The sequence below is a fragment of the Camellia sinensis genome, chromosome 15 (assembly GCF_055761805.1).
Source record: "Camellia sinensis isolate YWXY chromosome 15, ASM5576180v1, whole genome shotgun sequence".
Classification (NCBI taxonomy): domain Eukaryota; kingdom Viridiplantae; phylum Streptophyta; class Magnoliopsida; order Ericales; family Theaceae; genus Camellia; species Camellia sinensis.
In genome coordinates, this window is record NC_138975.1 from 71716671 (window position 1) to 71735129 (window position 18459).

The 18459-nt window shown below is 37.3% G+C and overlaps 1 long non-coding RNA gene across 1 annotated transcript; it reads right to left on the minus strand.

Moving 5' to 3' along the window:
- Window positions 1-5693: 5693 nt before the first annotated feature.
- Window positions 5694-9967, minus strand: LOC145813793 (uncharacterized). Its single transcript, XR_014357181.1, has 3 exons — window positions 9653-9967; window positions 8493-8721; window positions 5694-6002 (listed from the first exon to the last, which is right to left on the minus strand). It is a non-coding gene; the product is annotated as an uncharacterized LOC145813793 (long non-coding RNA).
- Window positions 9968-18459: the final 8492 nt, after the last annotated feature.

Sequence of the window (18459 nt, forward strand, 5' to 3'; positions counted from 1 at the left end):
CAACCATTGGATCAGGCTGAGTATTCAACGGGACAACCCCTACTTGGACGCCTACCAATTGGAGAATTCTGAGGAGTGGTTGGAGTTCGGGCGTACTTCTCCTACTGCTCCACATCTAATTCCCGGATCCACTTTCTTGGGTTACGATGGCGGCTACAATGCCCTGGAACATATTTCCAGACAATGTATGAATAACATAGCCCTTGGCCCGACCGCACTCACTAATGCCGTAAATGATCTAGCTACCTCCACGATCTCCTACGTAGACCGCATCAGGTCACTATCATCGTGATTCAAATGATCTGCGAATCAATTACATTCACTCGCATCTCTGACCTTTTTACTGCCACATTTAGCAGCAGCAGCAGCAGTTTTTCGCCACCCCCTGACTGGATGCTAGCACTAGTGCGTGGCTGAGGAGGCCTCTTTACCGCAATGCTGGGAGCCGATGCTGATCTCAATAATTTCTTCCGACTTCTGCAAGTCAATGATATGAATAGCGTCTCCGCTCTGGATGCGATTGTCGTACTTAGCATCTTACTCTGGACAATCCGCGCATCATCATCATCAAACCCTAAATCCCAAACCCTAAATTAGGGTTTAGGGTTTAGGGTTTGGGAGGTTTGGGGTTAGGGGTTAGGGGTTGGGGTTAGGGTTAGGGGCTTGCGGTTTAGATTAGTTTAGGGTTTTAGGGGTTTACTTCAGGGTATGAGGTTTGAGGGTTAGAGGTTTAGGGGTTTGGGTGTTGGGGTTTAGGGTTTAGGTGTTCGTTTTGGGGTAGGGGGTTGAGGGGTTGGGGGTTGGTTGTTGGGGCCCTAGAATTTAGGGTTGAGGGTCTAGTGTGTAGGGTTGAGGGTCTAGGGTCGGGGGTTGAGGTTTAGGGTTTGGGGGTTTGGGGATTGGGATTGGGGGTTTGAAGTTTTGGGGTTAGAGGGTTAGGGTTTAGGGTTTAGGGTAGGGTTTAGAGGGTTATGGTAGGGTTTATGGTTTAGGGTTTGGAGTATGGGGTTAGGTTTTGGAGTTTGGGGTTTAGGGTTTGGGGTAATTGGGTTTTGGGGTTTCGGGGTTCGGGGTTTGGCTTTTAGGGTTTGGGGGTTTAGGGTTTATGGTTTAGTGTTTAGGGTTTGTGATTTGGGGTTTTGGGAATTTTGGGTTTTGCGTTTTGGGTTTTGGGTTTTGGATTTGTGGTCAGTGGTTAGGGTGCAGGGTTTAGGGTTAGGGGTTAAGGGTTTAGGGGTTAGGGTAGGGTTTAGGATTTGGGGTTAGGTCTTGGGGTTTGGAGTTTAAGGTTTTAGGGTTTCGCGGTTTCGGGGTTCGGCGTTTAGCTTTTAGGGTTTGGGGTTTTTGGTTTGTGGGTTTAGGGTTTTTTAGGGTTTAGGATTTAGAATTTAGGGTTAAAGGTTAGGGATTAGGGTTTAGGAGTTAGGGGCTTAGGGGTTAGGGTTTAGGTTTACGGGTTAGGGTTAGGGTTAGGGTTTGGGGTTTGGGGTTTGGGGTTTGGGTTGGGGGTTTAGGGTTTGAGATTTGGGGTTTTTGGTTTGTGCGTTTAGGGTTTGGGATTTGGGGTTTTTGGTTTGTGGGTTTAGGGTTTTTTAGGGTTTAGGGTTAGAGGTTAGAGGTTAGGGATTAGGGTTAGGGTTTAGGAGTTAGGAGTTAGGGATTAAGGGTTAGGGCTTAGGGGTTAGGGTTTAGAGTTTACTGGTTAGGGTTTGGGATTTAGGTTTAGGGATTTAGGGGTTAGGGTTTTAGGGGTTTCGAGTTTGGGTTTGGGTTTGGGTTTGGGTTTGGGGTTTGGGGTTTAGGTTTTAGGTTTTTAGGCTTAGGTTTGGTGGTTTTAGGGTTTTAAGGTTTTAGGGGATTAGGGTTTTGGGGTTTTGGGCTTTGGGTTTTGGATTATGTATTTGGGGTTCAGAGGGTTTTTAGGGATTCACTGTTTTGGGTTTGGGTTTGGGGGTTGGGATCTGGGATCTATTTGGGTCTAGGGTCTAGGAACTATTAGGGTTTAGGGTCTAGGGTCTATTAGGATTTGGTGTTCGGGATTGGGGTTTGAGGTTTGAGCTTTTCGAGTTTTGGGTTTGGGGTCTGGGGTCTAGGGTTTAGAGTCTAGGGTCTATTAGGGTTTACGATATAGGGTCTAACGTCTATGGTCTATTAGGATTTAAGGTTTAGGATTTAAGGTTCTATTAGGGTTTAGGATCTAAGGTCTAGGGACTAAGGTCGAGGGTCCAGGGTCTAGGGTCGGAGGTCAGAGGTTTAGGGTTTAAGATTTAGGAGTTATGATTTAAGCCTAGGGGTCAGGAGTTAAGGGTTCCAGGGTCCAGGGCCAGGGTCGGGGGTCAGGGGTTTTGGGTCGGGGGTTTAAGATTTAAGAGTTAGGATTTAGGCTTAGGGGTTAGGAGTTAAGGGTTGGGTGTTGGGGTTAGGGTTGGGGTTACGGGTTTAGGGGTTAAAAGTTTAGGGTGTGTTTGGTAACGTTTACGTTTTCAGTTTATATTTACAAAAATTTTATAAACGGACTTTTGTTTATTTTTAGAAAAACATAAACTACAAACGCGTTTGAAAATTGACAAAATGTTTAAAAAAATTTAAAAATATAAAAAAGAATGAGAAATGGCAAGTGGTGGCGGAAGACGGTATTGGAAAGTGGTGACGGTGGGTGGTGGGTAGCTAGTGGTGGTGGGTGGGTGGTTGTGGCGGGTGGGTGGGTGACGGTGGCGGGTGGTGGGCGGTAGCGAGTTGTGGTGGCGGTGGTGGCGGGTGGTGGTGGCAGGTGGGTTGCGGATGGCGGGTGGTGGCGGGTAGTGATGGTGGGTGGGTGGGTGACGGTGGCGGGTGGTAGCGAGTGGGTAGTGGTGGCAGGTGGTGGTGGCAGGTGAGTGGCGGATGGCGGGTGGTGGTGGGTGGTGGCGGGTGGTAGTGAATGGGTGGTGGCGGTGATGGGTGGTGGTGGCGGGTGGTGGTGGCGGTAGTGGGTGGTGGGTGGTGGTGGCGGGTGGTGGTGGGTGGTGGCGGGCGGTGGTGGTGGTGGGTGGGTGGGTGACGGTGGCGGATGGTAGGTGGTAGCGAGTGGGTGGTGGGTGATAGTGGTGGTGGTGAGTGGTGGGTGGTGATGGCGGGTGGGTTGTAGGTGGCTGGTGGTGGTGGGTGACTGGTGGTGGCAGGTGGCGGATGGTGGTAGCAGGTGGGTGGTGAGTGGTGGTGGCAAGTAGGTGGCGGGTGGTGGTGGCGGGTGGTGGTGGCGGGCGGTGGACGGTAGTGGCAGGTGGTAGCAGGTGGATGGCAGGTGGGTGATGGTGGTGGTGGTGGTGGTGGTGGTGGTGGTGGTGGCGAGGAGTGGGTGGTGGTGGCGAGTGGGTGGTGGCTGGTGGTGGCTGGTGGGTGGTGGTGACAGGTGGGTGGCGAGTGGTGGTGGCAGGTGGTGGTGGTGGTGGTGGTGGGTGGTGGCGGTGGAAGACGATGGTGAAAAATGGTAGCAGGTGGTGGCTAGTGTTGAGTGGTAAAAAAAAAAAAACTCAAAACTCAAAACGGAAACACATTTTTTGTGTTTTCATTTTTTGGCCAAATTTATAAACTGAGACCACTGATTTATAGATCAAAAATTTTATCAAACAAGTTTTTATTTGAGTTTTTAAAATTTTTGTAAATATAAACAGAAAACTGAAAACGTTAGTGTTACCAAACGGCACCTTAGGATTTACGATTTAGGGTTTCAAAACCCTTAAACCCGAAACATAAAACCCCAAAACCCAAAACCATAAACCCTAAATCCCCAAACCTAACCCCAAACCCCAAACCGCCCTAACCCTAAACCCTAACCCCTAATCCCAAAACCCTAACCACTAAACCCAAACCCCAAATCCTAATCCCTAAACTCCGAAACCTTAAACCCTAAATCCAAAAACCCCAACCCGTAAACTCCTAAAACCCCAACCCTAAACCCCAAACTTGAACATTCAATTGCAGTGTATGGAACAGTGTTATTAAAAGAAATAAGCGCACCAAGGTCTCTTGAGGCCTTAGACACGAGGCACAAGGTGCAACGCGAGGCACAGGCTTCATCAAAGTAAGGTGCACCATAGCAGGTTGAAATAATATAATTTAATGAGGCATGCAAGCAAATAACTAACTGGTATAATATAAACAAAATGAAACACTGAACATTTTAAAAAATAAATACCAACAAATATCGCTATTTTAACATAGACAAATGAGTAATATTCCAAAGTTCAATATAAAACACGAATATTCATGATCTAAAGGTCAACTAAATCATAAAAGTAGAGAAGAAATAGAGCAATTCAGAATAAATATTTAATAAACAGAGCAGTCCAAAGAAGAAAAGCCGAGAAGAAAATAAAATAAATTAAAAAAAAAGCAGAAAAGCAGAGAAGAAGAAGAAGAAGAAGACAACATAGTACATTTGAAGTCCTAAAAATCTCAGCTCAGCCTAACTCCATAAACAAAAATAGAGCATTCCAGAAAATAAACGAAAAATAAGATGAAGGTAGCATAGGGAAGAGAAGAAGAAGAAGAAGAAGAAGAAGACGACGACTAACGAATAGAAGAGAAGAGACGAAGAGAAGAACAGACAAAGAGAAGGGGAAGAACAGACAAAAACAAAGAGAAGATAGACATACATGCACATTCAAAGCTCCTGGACTGGATGACGAGTTCGACTTTTTTGGAGCTTTGGATTAGGGCTTGTTTTTTCTTCTGTCGTTTGTTGATAATATTAGCATGTATATTTGAAGGATATGATATGCTGTAGTTGACCCAAGTAATTTCAATGGTCCAATTCAAATATAAAAAACAAAAAAAAAAACTCAAGGCCTGCGCCTTGGGCTTAATCGCGCCTTGTTCCAATCGCATGCTTTAATCGCGCCTTAGTGAAGTCGCCTCGCCTTGACCATTGCAAGGCGCAGGGGGTGGGCATGGCTGGGCCTTGTGCCTAGGTGCGCTTTTAATAACATTGGTATGGAAACAAAGAAATGAAATTTATTTGCTTGATTCAAGAAGGAAAGAAGGAGCGACCAACCTAGAGGACCATAGGACCACCTACCCGCTGGGGACCCTACCAAGAGGGGTGAGACATAGCCTAACTCATAGCCCCACTAGGGTCCTAGAGAGTCGAAGCACAGAGCGAAGGAGGATGAGAATCACATTATACCTGCGAATATTTAAACCCAGAGCAACATGCTCACCAAAACCAGTGGGAGTGATCTCCCATCCATTAGGCTACCACCCTTGGTGGTAATGAAATGCTTTTTTCGTTTGTCCATCTAAATTATACATGTGGTGCACACACTTAATATGAAAGGTTGTTCAACCTAAAACTTAGTTCAACTACCCTACAAAATATTTATTTGCCAACAACACTATCAAAACTTGTTATGAATGTTAAAGTGGATCAAAATTAAATATATTTCTTAGAGAATCAATGTTACTTTTTGATTACTAATGATTTCTCTAGCAAAAATTTAACATTCAGTTGCACTACATGGAAACAAGGAACAAAATGCTTTGTCTGCCAACTGAACTTGTATATGTGGTGAACATACTAATGGATAGTTATCAGCTATTTGCTTCACTGTAATGTCATCCTACATCAAAACTCATTGAGTTCTGCATCAAAATATAGAGCAGCTAATGATCATATAGGTACTTTTCACAGATTGTTTTTTGACCCCATCAAATAAATCATCAATGTAGCAAGTAATTAATATATGAACCCCTTGAATGGTGTATTCTCAACTTCTCTATTCAAAACACAAGTGAATCAGTGTCTTCAACATCTAATAATCCAAGAAAAACACAATGTATTATGCACAAACGTTTAATGCATTGCCAACATAATAAAGTGGTAGAAAAGAAAATTTACCCAAGGCAACGCACCAATGTGATCCTCGTGACCGTGTGTTATGACAGCTGCTTCAATTTTGTGACTCCATTTTCTTATAAAGGTGGTATCAGGTATAATTTTCTGGACACCAAGCTCATCATAGCTGAAATACGTGTCCACATGTGATCAAAAGTCGGTGTATCAAAAAGAAGGGGAGGAATCTAAATAAGCAATAATAACATTAGAAAATCTCACTAGTACTAACAATTTTATATCCAAAAAAGGGTTCATTATGGTTATATTGAGGTTATATATTATTTTTTGTGGAGGGGCCTCCTCTTAGCAAATAAGATAATTTTTGAAGATTTATGAAGAAAAGAGATAGATATAAGAAAACCCTCCTAATTTATACATATAAGACATCATATTTACATTCTCCACTTTTACATATTCTATTGAAGGAGGCCATAAAAACGAAGCGATTCAAGGAATCAATTAATGCTAAAATCATTTGAAGGTAAACCTTAGACTCTCAACTTCTCCATGTTGTAATCATGAGTACATGGAATATGTAGACCTAGCGTTTCATTGAGAATAATATTCATAAAATTTTATGGAATACTTGAAGTTGAGTTGATTTTAATTTAAGGTAAAGTTCCCTATGCATGAATCTTGGATTTCACTCATGAATTTAATTTGTATTTGGATTTTGGGGGTGAATTGAACCATGAGTAGTGGTCAGCATGAGGGTCCATTAGATAGGGTTGACAATATAAACTATTCAGTGGAATTTAGGATGGTTAAAAAAAGAAACAATTGAATGGAGATTGCAGTTGCCGAATGAAACTATTGAATGATTCTAGAATTCATATCAAGGGTGGTGACTGGTTATTTTAGAATTACAGTACTATGGTTTAATTAATGGGAGTTAAATAAGATGATAATTATATTTACTTATGTGGTGTAATATTTATTAGGATTGCGTGATTGAAGTGGATCTTGGTATTTTGGAGTTAGATTTTGAAATATTCTTTTATCGTTTGAGGTTTAATAACCCTCTATCACCATTGGTTTGTTTTCATTCCTATTGTATCATTTAAAAATTATGGGCTTGTTTGGTTTGTTTTTGGGAGAGTTGTTTTTGAAAAAAAAAATTGAAAATTTTGTTTGGTTTGTGATTTTTCTCAAAAAATTTCCAAAATCACTCTCTCTCTTACACATCAATCAATCACTTTTTATCTCTCCTCTCTCCTTCTCAATCACTTTTTCTCTCACACACATCTACTCAATTACAACAAAATATCAAATCATCCCAAACTCCAAAACTATTTTAAAAATATACAAGCAAACAAACCAAAAAAAATTCTAAACTCTCTCTCCAAATTTTTTTTCAAAAACAACTCCCAAAAACAAATCAAACAAGCCCTATATGTTTCGTGTATTGCAAAAAGAAAAATATATATTTTATCACTCACTTGTGTTCTTTAAAGAAAATTACGAATCAACTATGAAATAACATCGAATATGAATTGTGCAAATAAATCAGATATATTTTGTGAAACAATTCGAACAAATTTTATCAAAATGTTATTCCAAAGACATTGAATATTTTATTTCTTGTTTGAATTGCAAACATGACTCCAGTCTAACTATGATTTGGACCACTAGCCAATGGAGGTTATTTATTGGCATAAAAACTAGTTTCTACTGGGGCTTTTACCAAAGGCCTATGTGTGGTTTTGGATCTTGTCACGGACTAATGTGGCCATAGTCTTTTGAGACTTGGGTTTTGTTTATTGAATTATTGTACTATTGGATATCAAACCATTGTCTTGAACAAATGACTTTTTATTGGATTACTTTTCTTTTCAAATAAATTGTGACATTACTCTATGTTAATTTTAGCTAGGTGTCTACCTTGGAAATAAATTGCTCCTTCATCGAATTGTTAGAAACAATATTTCCTTGCTTATCGACTATTTTCTATATGCTTGATCCAACTAGTACTGATAGTTGGTCATTTGTTAGATTGTTGAGCTCACCCTTCTTTTATTATGGTTTTGTCAAATTCAGAGGAGCAGAGTTGCGTAGGTTTTGCTTGTGGGAGTGCTGAGTGTAGGAGTTTGATTTTAATTTATTTTAGATTACAAATTTTGTTAATGGAATACTAGGGGATTTTGGTGCAAGTTTCTAAATGTTTAAGATTTATTGTAGTTTTTTTTTTTTTGGGTGGATTTTAGAACCTTATAATTGAATATTTATTTTATTCCCCTGATTATTGTGGTACAAGATTGTTTGGATTTACTCTAGCCTTGCATGCTCGCTCGTGTGGATGTGCAGCGTTGTCACATGGTTTCAGGTGACAAATAATTATAAAATCATTTAGAAAAAGTTCATGCCTGCCAGAGTTTTCCACGCTGGAAAAATAATTTTATGAAGCAAATTTGATTAATACAATTAGATCCTCTACTTGCAGCAGAGAATCCAGAGCAGCAGGAAAAGATGTAGCACAGATGAAATTACACAATTGAGCATATACTTCGGTAAGACCCCAAGAAAACAAAAACCTTCAGATGACAGGAACGAAGCATGATGATCACCAAGCTACAACTTGTTAAATAAATGTAAATCAGACCAGTTTGTGAAGACTTACTCCGGAAACATAACACCAGCATCAATCAAAATACAACGATCATAATTCCCAACAAGCATGCAATTCATCCCAATTTCACCCAGGCCTCCAATTGGAAGGACACGGAGAGGTGGACCATCAGACTCTTCATAAAACTGTCACATCTTACGCTGAACAGAATCTTCCATACTTTTTCCAGCCCCTTCCAATCTTCCTGATTTTTTACGGGGTACTTTAGGTCCACGCGTACCTACAATGGACCAACAGTATCACATTCATGTATTTCAGAAATAAATATAACAAAGACAACAAAACAAAACAAAACAATTGATAAGGTTGGATTTTAACAAAAGTAAACAAGAGGGATTGCAACAGGCAGAAATGTACATCGAAAGAATAAGAAAAACGTTTATTGCAGAAGACAATTTATGATTTGGGTAAACTTATCTTTTGCATTCTACAAACAAAAACTAAGATAAAATATGTCCTGTAGCTTTAAAACTTCTAAAATGCTAAAAATTTTATTGCTTACGACCTAGACAATATAACCCCAGTCAAGTGAACCTAGACCAACAATTAGCTTGGGCAGATTGAAGTTTTTCATTTCTTGGAAACCCAAAAACAGGCATAAGATAAAGATTTTGTTTCCATTTCTTGTCCCCCTTTTTTTCTTGGCAACAACCCAGAGGATGAAGTGATTTTTAACTCTGGCATTTGCTTTAAGCAAACATGAAACCAGAACATAATTTGTTAAAGTCATGCTACAATGAACCAAAGCTTCAATCATGAATTTCTGATTTCAATTATAAGGCTCTACAACAACTTGCAAAAATACATTTTTTAGTATGAATAGCAAAAATACATTTTTTAGTATGAATAGCAAAAATACATTTTTTAGTATGAATAGAAGATTTAAGTGCCCTACTCTACCGATTACAAACATGTCATAAATCACTTGTTTGCAAAGAGAGCCATATGCAATAGAAAATCTCATTCATCCAATTAATTAGCTATCAATAAACAACACAAATAGTACGTCTCACATCATAATCCAATACATTAACGAGCTATATCCCCTGTTTGGTTAATCAGAAAAAACATGCCAGAAAGAAAAAAGAAACGAACATTAACTCAGAGATAAAACTCTCCACTTTCACAGGAAAAGCTCGAAGACTGCTTACCTATTGAAGAAGGAGAGGCGAGAGAGCACAAAAAGCGACGCCTGTTAGGGTTTGGTCGACAAGATAAATTGTGGGGGCATAGCGAGAGTGCACTGAAAGCCGCCATTTCTATGATTGTTACTGATTGTTTCCCTATAAGTTAATCGAAAGTGTAGAGAGATTATACAGGTTACTGAGGATCAAAACTATGAATTAGAAACCCTAAACCTCTGGACATTCGGAGGGTCTTTCAAGCGGGAAATAGAGAGAGAGAGAGAGAGAGAGAGAGAGAGTAGTAGGGGATTTTATGGAGGGGCGTTTTTCTCTGATTGTGGCGTTTTGAACATTTTAGGATGCGTTTTTAACTTTATTCCTATTACAAAAATATTTCATACCCCCATTTTCTCCCATCTCCTTTGACTCCCTCTCTCTCTGGTTATATTTTCTTTTTCTTTTTTCTTTTTTTCCTACACCTCCAATCACCACCCGTCCCGTGTCTGTGGGGTTGTGAGGTTGTGATTAAAGGGGTCTCTATCATGACTCATTCCTATTATAGGGTAAAACGGCATTAGAAAAGTCGTTTTTCAGAAAATGATTTTTGAAAAATCGTATTTTGTGATTAAAATAATAATAAATTTTGAATACAGAAAACGGCTTTAGAAAAGCCGGTTTTATTTAATTTTTAATTAATTCTGAATTAATTAAAAACGGTTTTGGTAAAACCGTTTTCACATTAATTTTTTTTTAATTTATATTTTCAACATAAATATTTTTTGTTCCAATTTTTTTTTAATAAAAACTGGTTTTAGAAAAGCCGTTTTTGCATTAATTTTTTTAAATAAATATTTTATGACCAAAAATATTTTTTAATAAAAAACGGCTTTAGAAAAGTCGTTTTTACATTAATTTTTTTTAAATAAATATTTTATGACCAAAAATATTTTTTAATAAAAAACGGTTTTAGAAATGTCGTTTTAGAAAACGGTTTTGCTAAAACCGGTTTTACATTAATTTTAATTTTTTTTAATTTATATTTTCAACTTAAATATTTTTTACCAAAAAATATTTTTAATAAAAAGTGGTTTTAAAAAAGTCATTTTTACATTAATTTTTTTTAATTTATATTTTCAACATAAATATTTTTTGACCACAAATATTTTTAATAAAAAATGGTTTTAGAAATTTTTTTTTTTAATTATTTTTTCTCATGTGGGAAGGTTGGATTTGGAAATGAAAAGATGAGTAAGAGAGCAGCAATTTCAATGCATTCAAAGATGGGTTTCTTTAGAAAATTACAGCACAAATAACAATAAAAATTAAAACGTAATGCTTGCTTTGAGTTTTTTAAAACATTTTTTAGAAAATTCTATTTTCTTATTTTTTTGTAGTTTTTTGTTTTTGTTGGATTTTTTAATATTTTAAGTTTTTAAACATACCTAGCATAAATACACTAAATATCAAAAATACAAACAAAAAAAAACGAAAATTCATTACATTTTTCATATTTTTGTATGTTTATTAATTTTTGAAAATATTTTTTTACAAATATTTTACTTTTTAAACACATCTAAGTAAAATGCATCTAAAAAAGTAAAAAAAAAAAATGCTTAAAACTTTAAAAATATTCACTAAAAACAAAAAACTCAGTTTTCAAAAAACTTAATTTAGAAAACTGAAAATTAGGGCTTGTTTGGTTTGTATCTCAAGATATAATTTTTGAGAAATTTTTTAAAAATTTGTTGTAGTTCAAATTTTTTGAAAAAAAAATTCCAAAATCACTTTTCAAAAATTTTCAAAATTTCAAAGTGTTTACAAAACCCACCCTGGAGTGAGAATAAATATTTTATGTTTTAAATATTTATTTATTTTTTTAATGTGCACTATATTTCGAGGCTTTTTCCATATCAAGCCAAATTATCATCTTAATTCCCAAACTAGGCCTAGTTTGGACGAAATTCCCAAACTAGGCTAAAGCGGTATTACAAAACACGCTTTCACTGTTTGGGGCCGAAAATTTGATGAACATTGAAAGTGCTATTAGAAATCACGCTTTTAATTAAGAAAGAATGGTTGCAAACCACGCCTTTAACATAATTTTTTTTAAAATTCAGAAAGCGCTATTGTTAGTGTAGTTTTTTGTAAAAATGAGAACGTTATTTGTTATATTCAATGAATAATGGTTACATTATTGGGTTCTCACGATTGAGAATATGAACTAATTAAGAGAATGTGTATTTCTCCTAAAATAAATTTTGTCAATATTTTTGTAATAAAACTTAATACATAATATAAGAAGTCACTAATTTACTAAATACTCATACATACATGAAAACAACATAACTGAAGTTGCAAATGTAACAGTTTTCAATTACATAGGTAGTACAGACATAAGTCTCCCACAAAAATACATTCTGGACACCATGAACTGAACACACAATACATACATCCTAGACACCCTGAACTGAACACACAATACATACATCCTAAACACCCTGAACTGAACACACAATACATAAACATAACAGTTAGATAGACAAATATTAGGCAGACAATCTGACAAACTCATTACGGAAACACTTAGTCTAACACAGACATTACATATTAATGCAAGTTGTTATATTGCCGAAGTGTAGACATTAACACCTAATTCACGCTTAAATCGGCAGGTGGCTCAGAGTCTGAATAATCCGAAAGCTCAGCGTCAGAGACAAGTTCAGGATCCTCCATGATACCCTTGATAGCCGCAACATTTGGTTCTGTTCTGTTCTTCTGGGCATCCTTCTTAACTACGTGTAGCTGCATATCGCGGGCTAACCTACGGCCCATTTGAGAAATCTCACGTTGTAGTCTTTCACATAGTCGATCAACATTATCAGGATCTTCCTTTTGGATCTCAACAAAACGTGCTTTTGGCACCTTCAATCGATTTTTCCGACATAATCTTTCCATTTGCACTCGCTCTATAAATAGTGCGGGCCACTTCAAAAGTCTAGCGTTTGCTAAACCATATCCTGTTTGATTATCTGATAGATCCTCCACCAAACCACATGGATCTCGATAGTACTTGGGCATGACAAAATGTCGCTTCCCAAACCTATCATGATAAGCACAAGAGGCATCTAACAAAGTAAATGGTGTTTCATCGTCAGCATCGCCACTTCCCCTTCCCCCTCCTCGTCGTGAACTGTCACCCCTTTGCAAGTTCCTACCTCCTCTGCGATTCCCACTCCCTCCCATGAACCATGTAGCCATGCTAATTTTTTAAAACAAATGAATGATAATTTTGTAGGGTGAAATGAGTTGTAAGGTTGTGTCTTCACCTTTAGTCGTTTATATAGTTGGTTATGAACGGCTTTAGAAAGATGCCTCTGCATGACAATCCCACAAATACAAACAAGGTATGAGTTGTCACTAGAATGAAAAAATAGAGTAAAGCAAATACTATGTACCAAGTCACGTGACTTGACAATCCATTTGTATATACCAACAAAGTAAGGGCATGCTCACTGTAAGGTAAATCAGTGAATTCACTGTTGCCATGTGACTTTCTGAATTGAGAATCCCACATATATCAATAAGAGATGAGTTGTCACTGTAATTAAAAAATCGAGCAAAAAATTGAGAAAACCAAAACTTGTGCACCAAGTGACATGACTTGACAATCCATCTGCATATACGGACAAAATAAGGGCATGCTCACTGTAAGGTAAATCAGTGAATTCATTGTTGCCATGTCACTTTCTGAATTGAGAATCCCACATATATCAATAAGAGATGAGTTGTCACTATAATAAAAAAATCGAGCAAAAAATTGAGAAAACCAAAGCCTGTGCACCAAGTCACATGACTTAACAATCCATCTGCATATACGGACAAAATAAGGGCATGCTCACTGTAAGGTAAATCAGTGAATTCATTGTTGCCATGTGACTTTCTGAATTGAGAATTCCACATATATCAATACGAGATGAGTTGTCACTATAATAAAAAAATCGAGCAAAAAATTGAGAAATCCAAAGCCTGTGTACCAAGTCACATGACTTGACAATCCATTTGCATATATGGACAAAATAAGGGCATGCTCACTGTAAGGTAAATCAGTGAATTCATTGTTGCCATGTGACTTTCTGAATTGAGAATCCCACATATATCAATACGAGATGAGTTGTCACTGGAATAAAAAAATCGAACAAAAAATTGAGAAACCCAAAGCCTATGCACCAAGTCACATGACTTGACAATCCATCTGTATATACCGACAAAATAAGGGCATGCTCACTGTAACATAAATCAGTGAATTCATTGTTGCCATGTGACTTTCTGAATTGAGAATCCCACATATATTAATACGAGATGAGTTGTCACTGCAATAAAAAATCGAGCAAAAAATTGAGAAACCCAAAGCCTGTGCACCAAGTCACATGACTTGACAATCCATCTGCATATACGGACAAAATAAGGGCATGCTCACTGTAAGGTAAATCAATGAATTCATTGTTGCCATGTGACTTTCTGAATTAAAAATCCCACATATATCAATACGAGATGAGTTGTCACTGTAATAAAAAAATCGAGCAAAAAATTGAGAAACCCAAAGCCTGTGCACCAAGTCACATGACTTGTCAATCCATCTGCATATACCGACAAAATAAGGGCATGCTCACTGTAACGTAAATCAGTGAATTCATTGTTGCCATGTGACTTTTTGAATTGAGAATCCCACATATATCAATAAGAGATGAATTGTCACTGCAATAAAAAATCGAGCAAAAAATCGAGAAACCCAAAGCCTGTCCACCAAGTCACATGACTTGACAATCCATCTGCATATACGGACAAAATAAGGACATGCTCACTGTAAGGTAAATTAGTGAATTCACTGTTGCCATGTGAGTTTCTGAATTGAGAATCCCACATATATCAATAAGAGATGAGTTGTCACTGTAATAAAAAATGAAGCATATGTAGGCAATGTTGTGTTTCACTTAGCTATGCATCATTCGTTGTTACGACCAACTATTTGTATTTCATTGAAAAGTATGACTATTTGAATTTTTGTTGTCATTTCGAATTATTTTAAAATCAACTTTTGAATATTCAATTTGTAATATTTTGGGAAACATTTACAATCTTAACTTTTGAAATGAACTTTAAAATAATGGTGGATCTTGTGAGTGAAACGTGGGTTAGGTAGGAGTACTTGGCCACCCAAGTTTGTGAATATCATGGTGCATTGAAATCTATCCTGAAAATTGGTGCATTCAAATTTGTCCAGAAAACTGGTGTTACACAGTAATTTTGGAAGTGTTGTTCTCTTTGGGTATAAATCCGAAAAATATAAATTCAGCGTCATTAGAACTGGTTACAAGTCTAGTTTTTTATTTTTTTGGAAAAAAGACAGGTACTAGAAATGTAAGAAACTATACTTGTAAAAAATGTAAGAAACGTAAGAAAAATATAAAATCAGCGTCATTAGAACTGGTATAAATCTGAAATATATCCGTACGTTAGATGAACAACAACATTGTCTTACACTCCAATAACGAAGATACGACACAACATACAAACATATATGAAAGATAAAGGTGTTTGATTTCTCATTCCTCATCTGACATGTAGTAGTCACAGAGATATTTTTCATTGTTTAAGACATTATTTCGCTCAATCACTGTCAAATCTCTATTGCTTGCTTCTGCCATTTCAGCGGCTAGCTGAAGCATGAAATGTCGACATCTTCGCATCAACATTCTGTTGTTCTCCTTCTTAATTCTGCTAACTGCTTTTTCATAGTCACTCACATTTCGTCTAGCCATGGTCAATGAACGACGATGAGGTACCGGTGCCCCAAAGTTACGTAGATCATTAGACAATCCTTCTTGCTCCGTTACCCTGAACGCCCATTCTGCTCAGATACCAGCATAATAATCCTTCGGACTCGAGTACTTTTCGCTCTTGTAGTCATAAGTAAATGGAGGTAGCAGCCACACTTTCAGATTTCTTTGCCGGCGTGAACTTCCTGCACCTCTTGAAGACATTGTTCATAAAATAAACCAACAAATAATAATAGTAATTGTAGATATATTACTAGAACAAACATCATACTGGAGGTATCGCTATTTATAGACATCATAGTGGGGGTTAACTAGAGATGATCTAGTGATGATAATGCATGATGGGGCACTATGGAAGAAGTGATACCCGTGATATTATTTTATGTTATTCATTTCATGCACTCCTAAGTACCCGTGACTTTGTGTGTTGAGTAGTATTTTCTGCTTCTTTTTATATTCGGTAAATTACACTTCACTGCCTTCAGTCCATCACATAATTGTTTATCAACACTATTGCCATGTGGTCGTATTAATGTGACTTACATGAATTCTGAAAGGTGAGGAAAAAACAAAGCATGTACGTTGCGCTGCACAAAGTCACATGCATCACGTAATGTGAGGAAAAAAGTCACATGCATGGCAAAGTCAGAAAGTCACATGCATTACTGCATCATTGCATAAAGTGACATGCATCACTGCATCACTGAACAAAGTCATATGCATCACTGCATCGCTGCACAAAGTCACATAAGCTAAGGAAAAAACAAAGCATCCAAATTATTACATCTGTTCAAGTCACTGGCGAGTATCACTGAGAAATGTTGGACGTATCACTGTGCCGAGCTACAATTTATTATCGTACCACACCTACTGTGCCCATGTGAATTATGCAATTCATAAAAATTTTGAGGGGGTGTCAGAACAAAATAACAAAACAATTAGACCCTTTGTGTTTAAAAAGCCACCCTATGCATCCCCAAATAGATTCATAAACGTTGAACATGAAATATCATACAGTTAGAATGTATTGAAGATTAATTTGTAGTAGAGTTAGAATGAATGGGTTTTTCGATGAACAGAACTTGAAAGTGTTACAAACAAGAACAACACCGACTTAAATCAACACATAATTAACTTCAAATTAAATTGGTCAAATTTCTCCAATGAAATTAAATGAAATATGTAAGGTAAAAAATGAAATTAAATATGTTGTCAAGGCAAAATAAATTGAATTATATTTGTAAGCGGAAAAATTAAATTAAATTTTCAAGTGGATTTAAACTTTGCTTAAAACCTTTAGATATGCACTGAGTAGTAAATAAAAGTCGAAGTAACAACTCCTATCAAGTTGATGCATAGTTGTTCAGGTCATAAATATTGACGTGACAACTCTGATGCATAGTTGTTTACAATAATTTCATACATACAGCTACCATGTGTATATATTGTATAAATATCGCATCATACCACAACAAAAGTTTTACAGCTATTTCGAGCGATATCATCATGACATATACAGTGGTTGATCTGTATTCAGCAATGGGTCGCTATTGGGTTGCAGATGGAGATGAATTTCAGTACCCACTTAATCCAAATTTGCGTTACTCACGTGCCACCGTCAATACCATGAGAGTTGAGTGGGAATTTCGCATAACTCGAGCAAATGTTCTCGTTGAGTTATGTCGTGAAGTTAATATTAAATTTCCTTGCCGGTTAGCCATGCGTATGCCAACTGACACTCCACAGTTGTTGCAAAGGGCATTGCATCATATCCGCGACGAAGTTAATCGCATGACCCAACTTTTGCAAAGGTCCTCACTAATGAAGACCGCAAATGAGCGTGCCGAAGATGGGTTAATGGATGATGCACACCAGTACTTCACCTGGAGCATGGATGTTATGTATGAATATGATATTGAGATATCAGATGATGATGATAATGAATGAAATTGTTTAGATGAATGACCAAACCATTTATGTTTTAATGGATTTGTAATGCTTATCCATGACTTATCAATGAAGGGAGATAGTTCAATTGTTTTTGAAAAGTTCAAGTAATTGTACAAATACTTCAATGAATGGATTTGTGTACTTATAAATGTAGTGATTTCATAAATTTCAGGTTAACCCCAAGTTTAGCTTTCTGTCAACCCTCCCATTCCTTACTAGAGTCATCATTTTAACTGGACTTCCAGGAATTGGAAGGTGACTCTTTCTTCTTTCCTAATGGAGATTGAAATTCTTTACATAGAGGTCACTATTTGAGGAACCCCAGTTAAGGGAAGCTTTTGACTAAGCTACCTGTTCTGTTTTCTGTGTTGTTGAAGGCAGTAGTTCGTCTGTCTGAACTTTAGTAGTCCCCCAATTGGACCAACCACTTCGCTTTGAGCTTGTTTGTTCAGCCCCCAAGTTTAGTTTTCTGTCAACCCCCCATTCGTTACTAGAGTCATCATTTTGACTGGACTTCTAGGAATTTGAAGGTGACTCTTTTTTATTTCCTGATGGAGATTGAAATTCTTTATGTAGAGGTCACTATTTGACGAGCCCCAGTTAAGGGAAGCTTTTGACTGAGCTACCTGTTCTGTTTTCTGTGTTGTTGAAGGCGGTAGTTCATCTGTCTGAACTTTAGTAGTCCCCCAATTGGACCAACCACTTGGCTTTGAGGTTGATTGTCCAGCCCCCAAGTTTAGTTTTCTGTCAACCCTCCCCCCCATTCCTTACTAGAGTCATCATTTTCACTAGACTTCTAGGAATTAGGAGGTGACTCTTTCTTCTTTCCTGATGGAGATTGAAATTCTTTACGTAGAGGTCACTATTTGAGGACCCCCAGTTAAGGTAAGCTTTTTGACTGAGCTATCAAAAATGGTTTTGCCAATGCCGTTTTAATGAAAACGATTTTGGTGAACCCGTTTCACCCTATATTGGGAATAAAGTAGAAAACACAACCTATAAGTCGGACTAAAATATTCAAAATGCCCCAAACAGGGAAATTGCCCA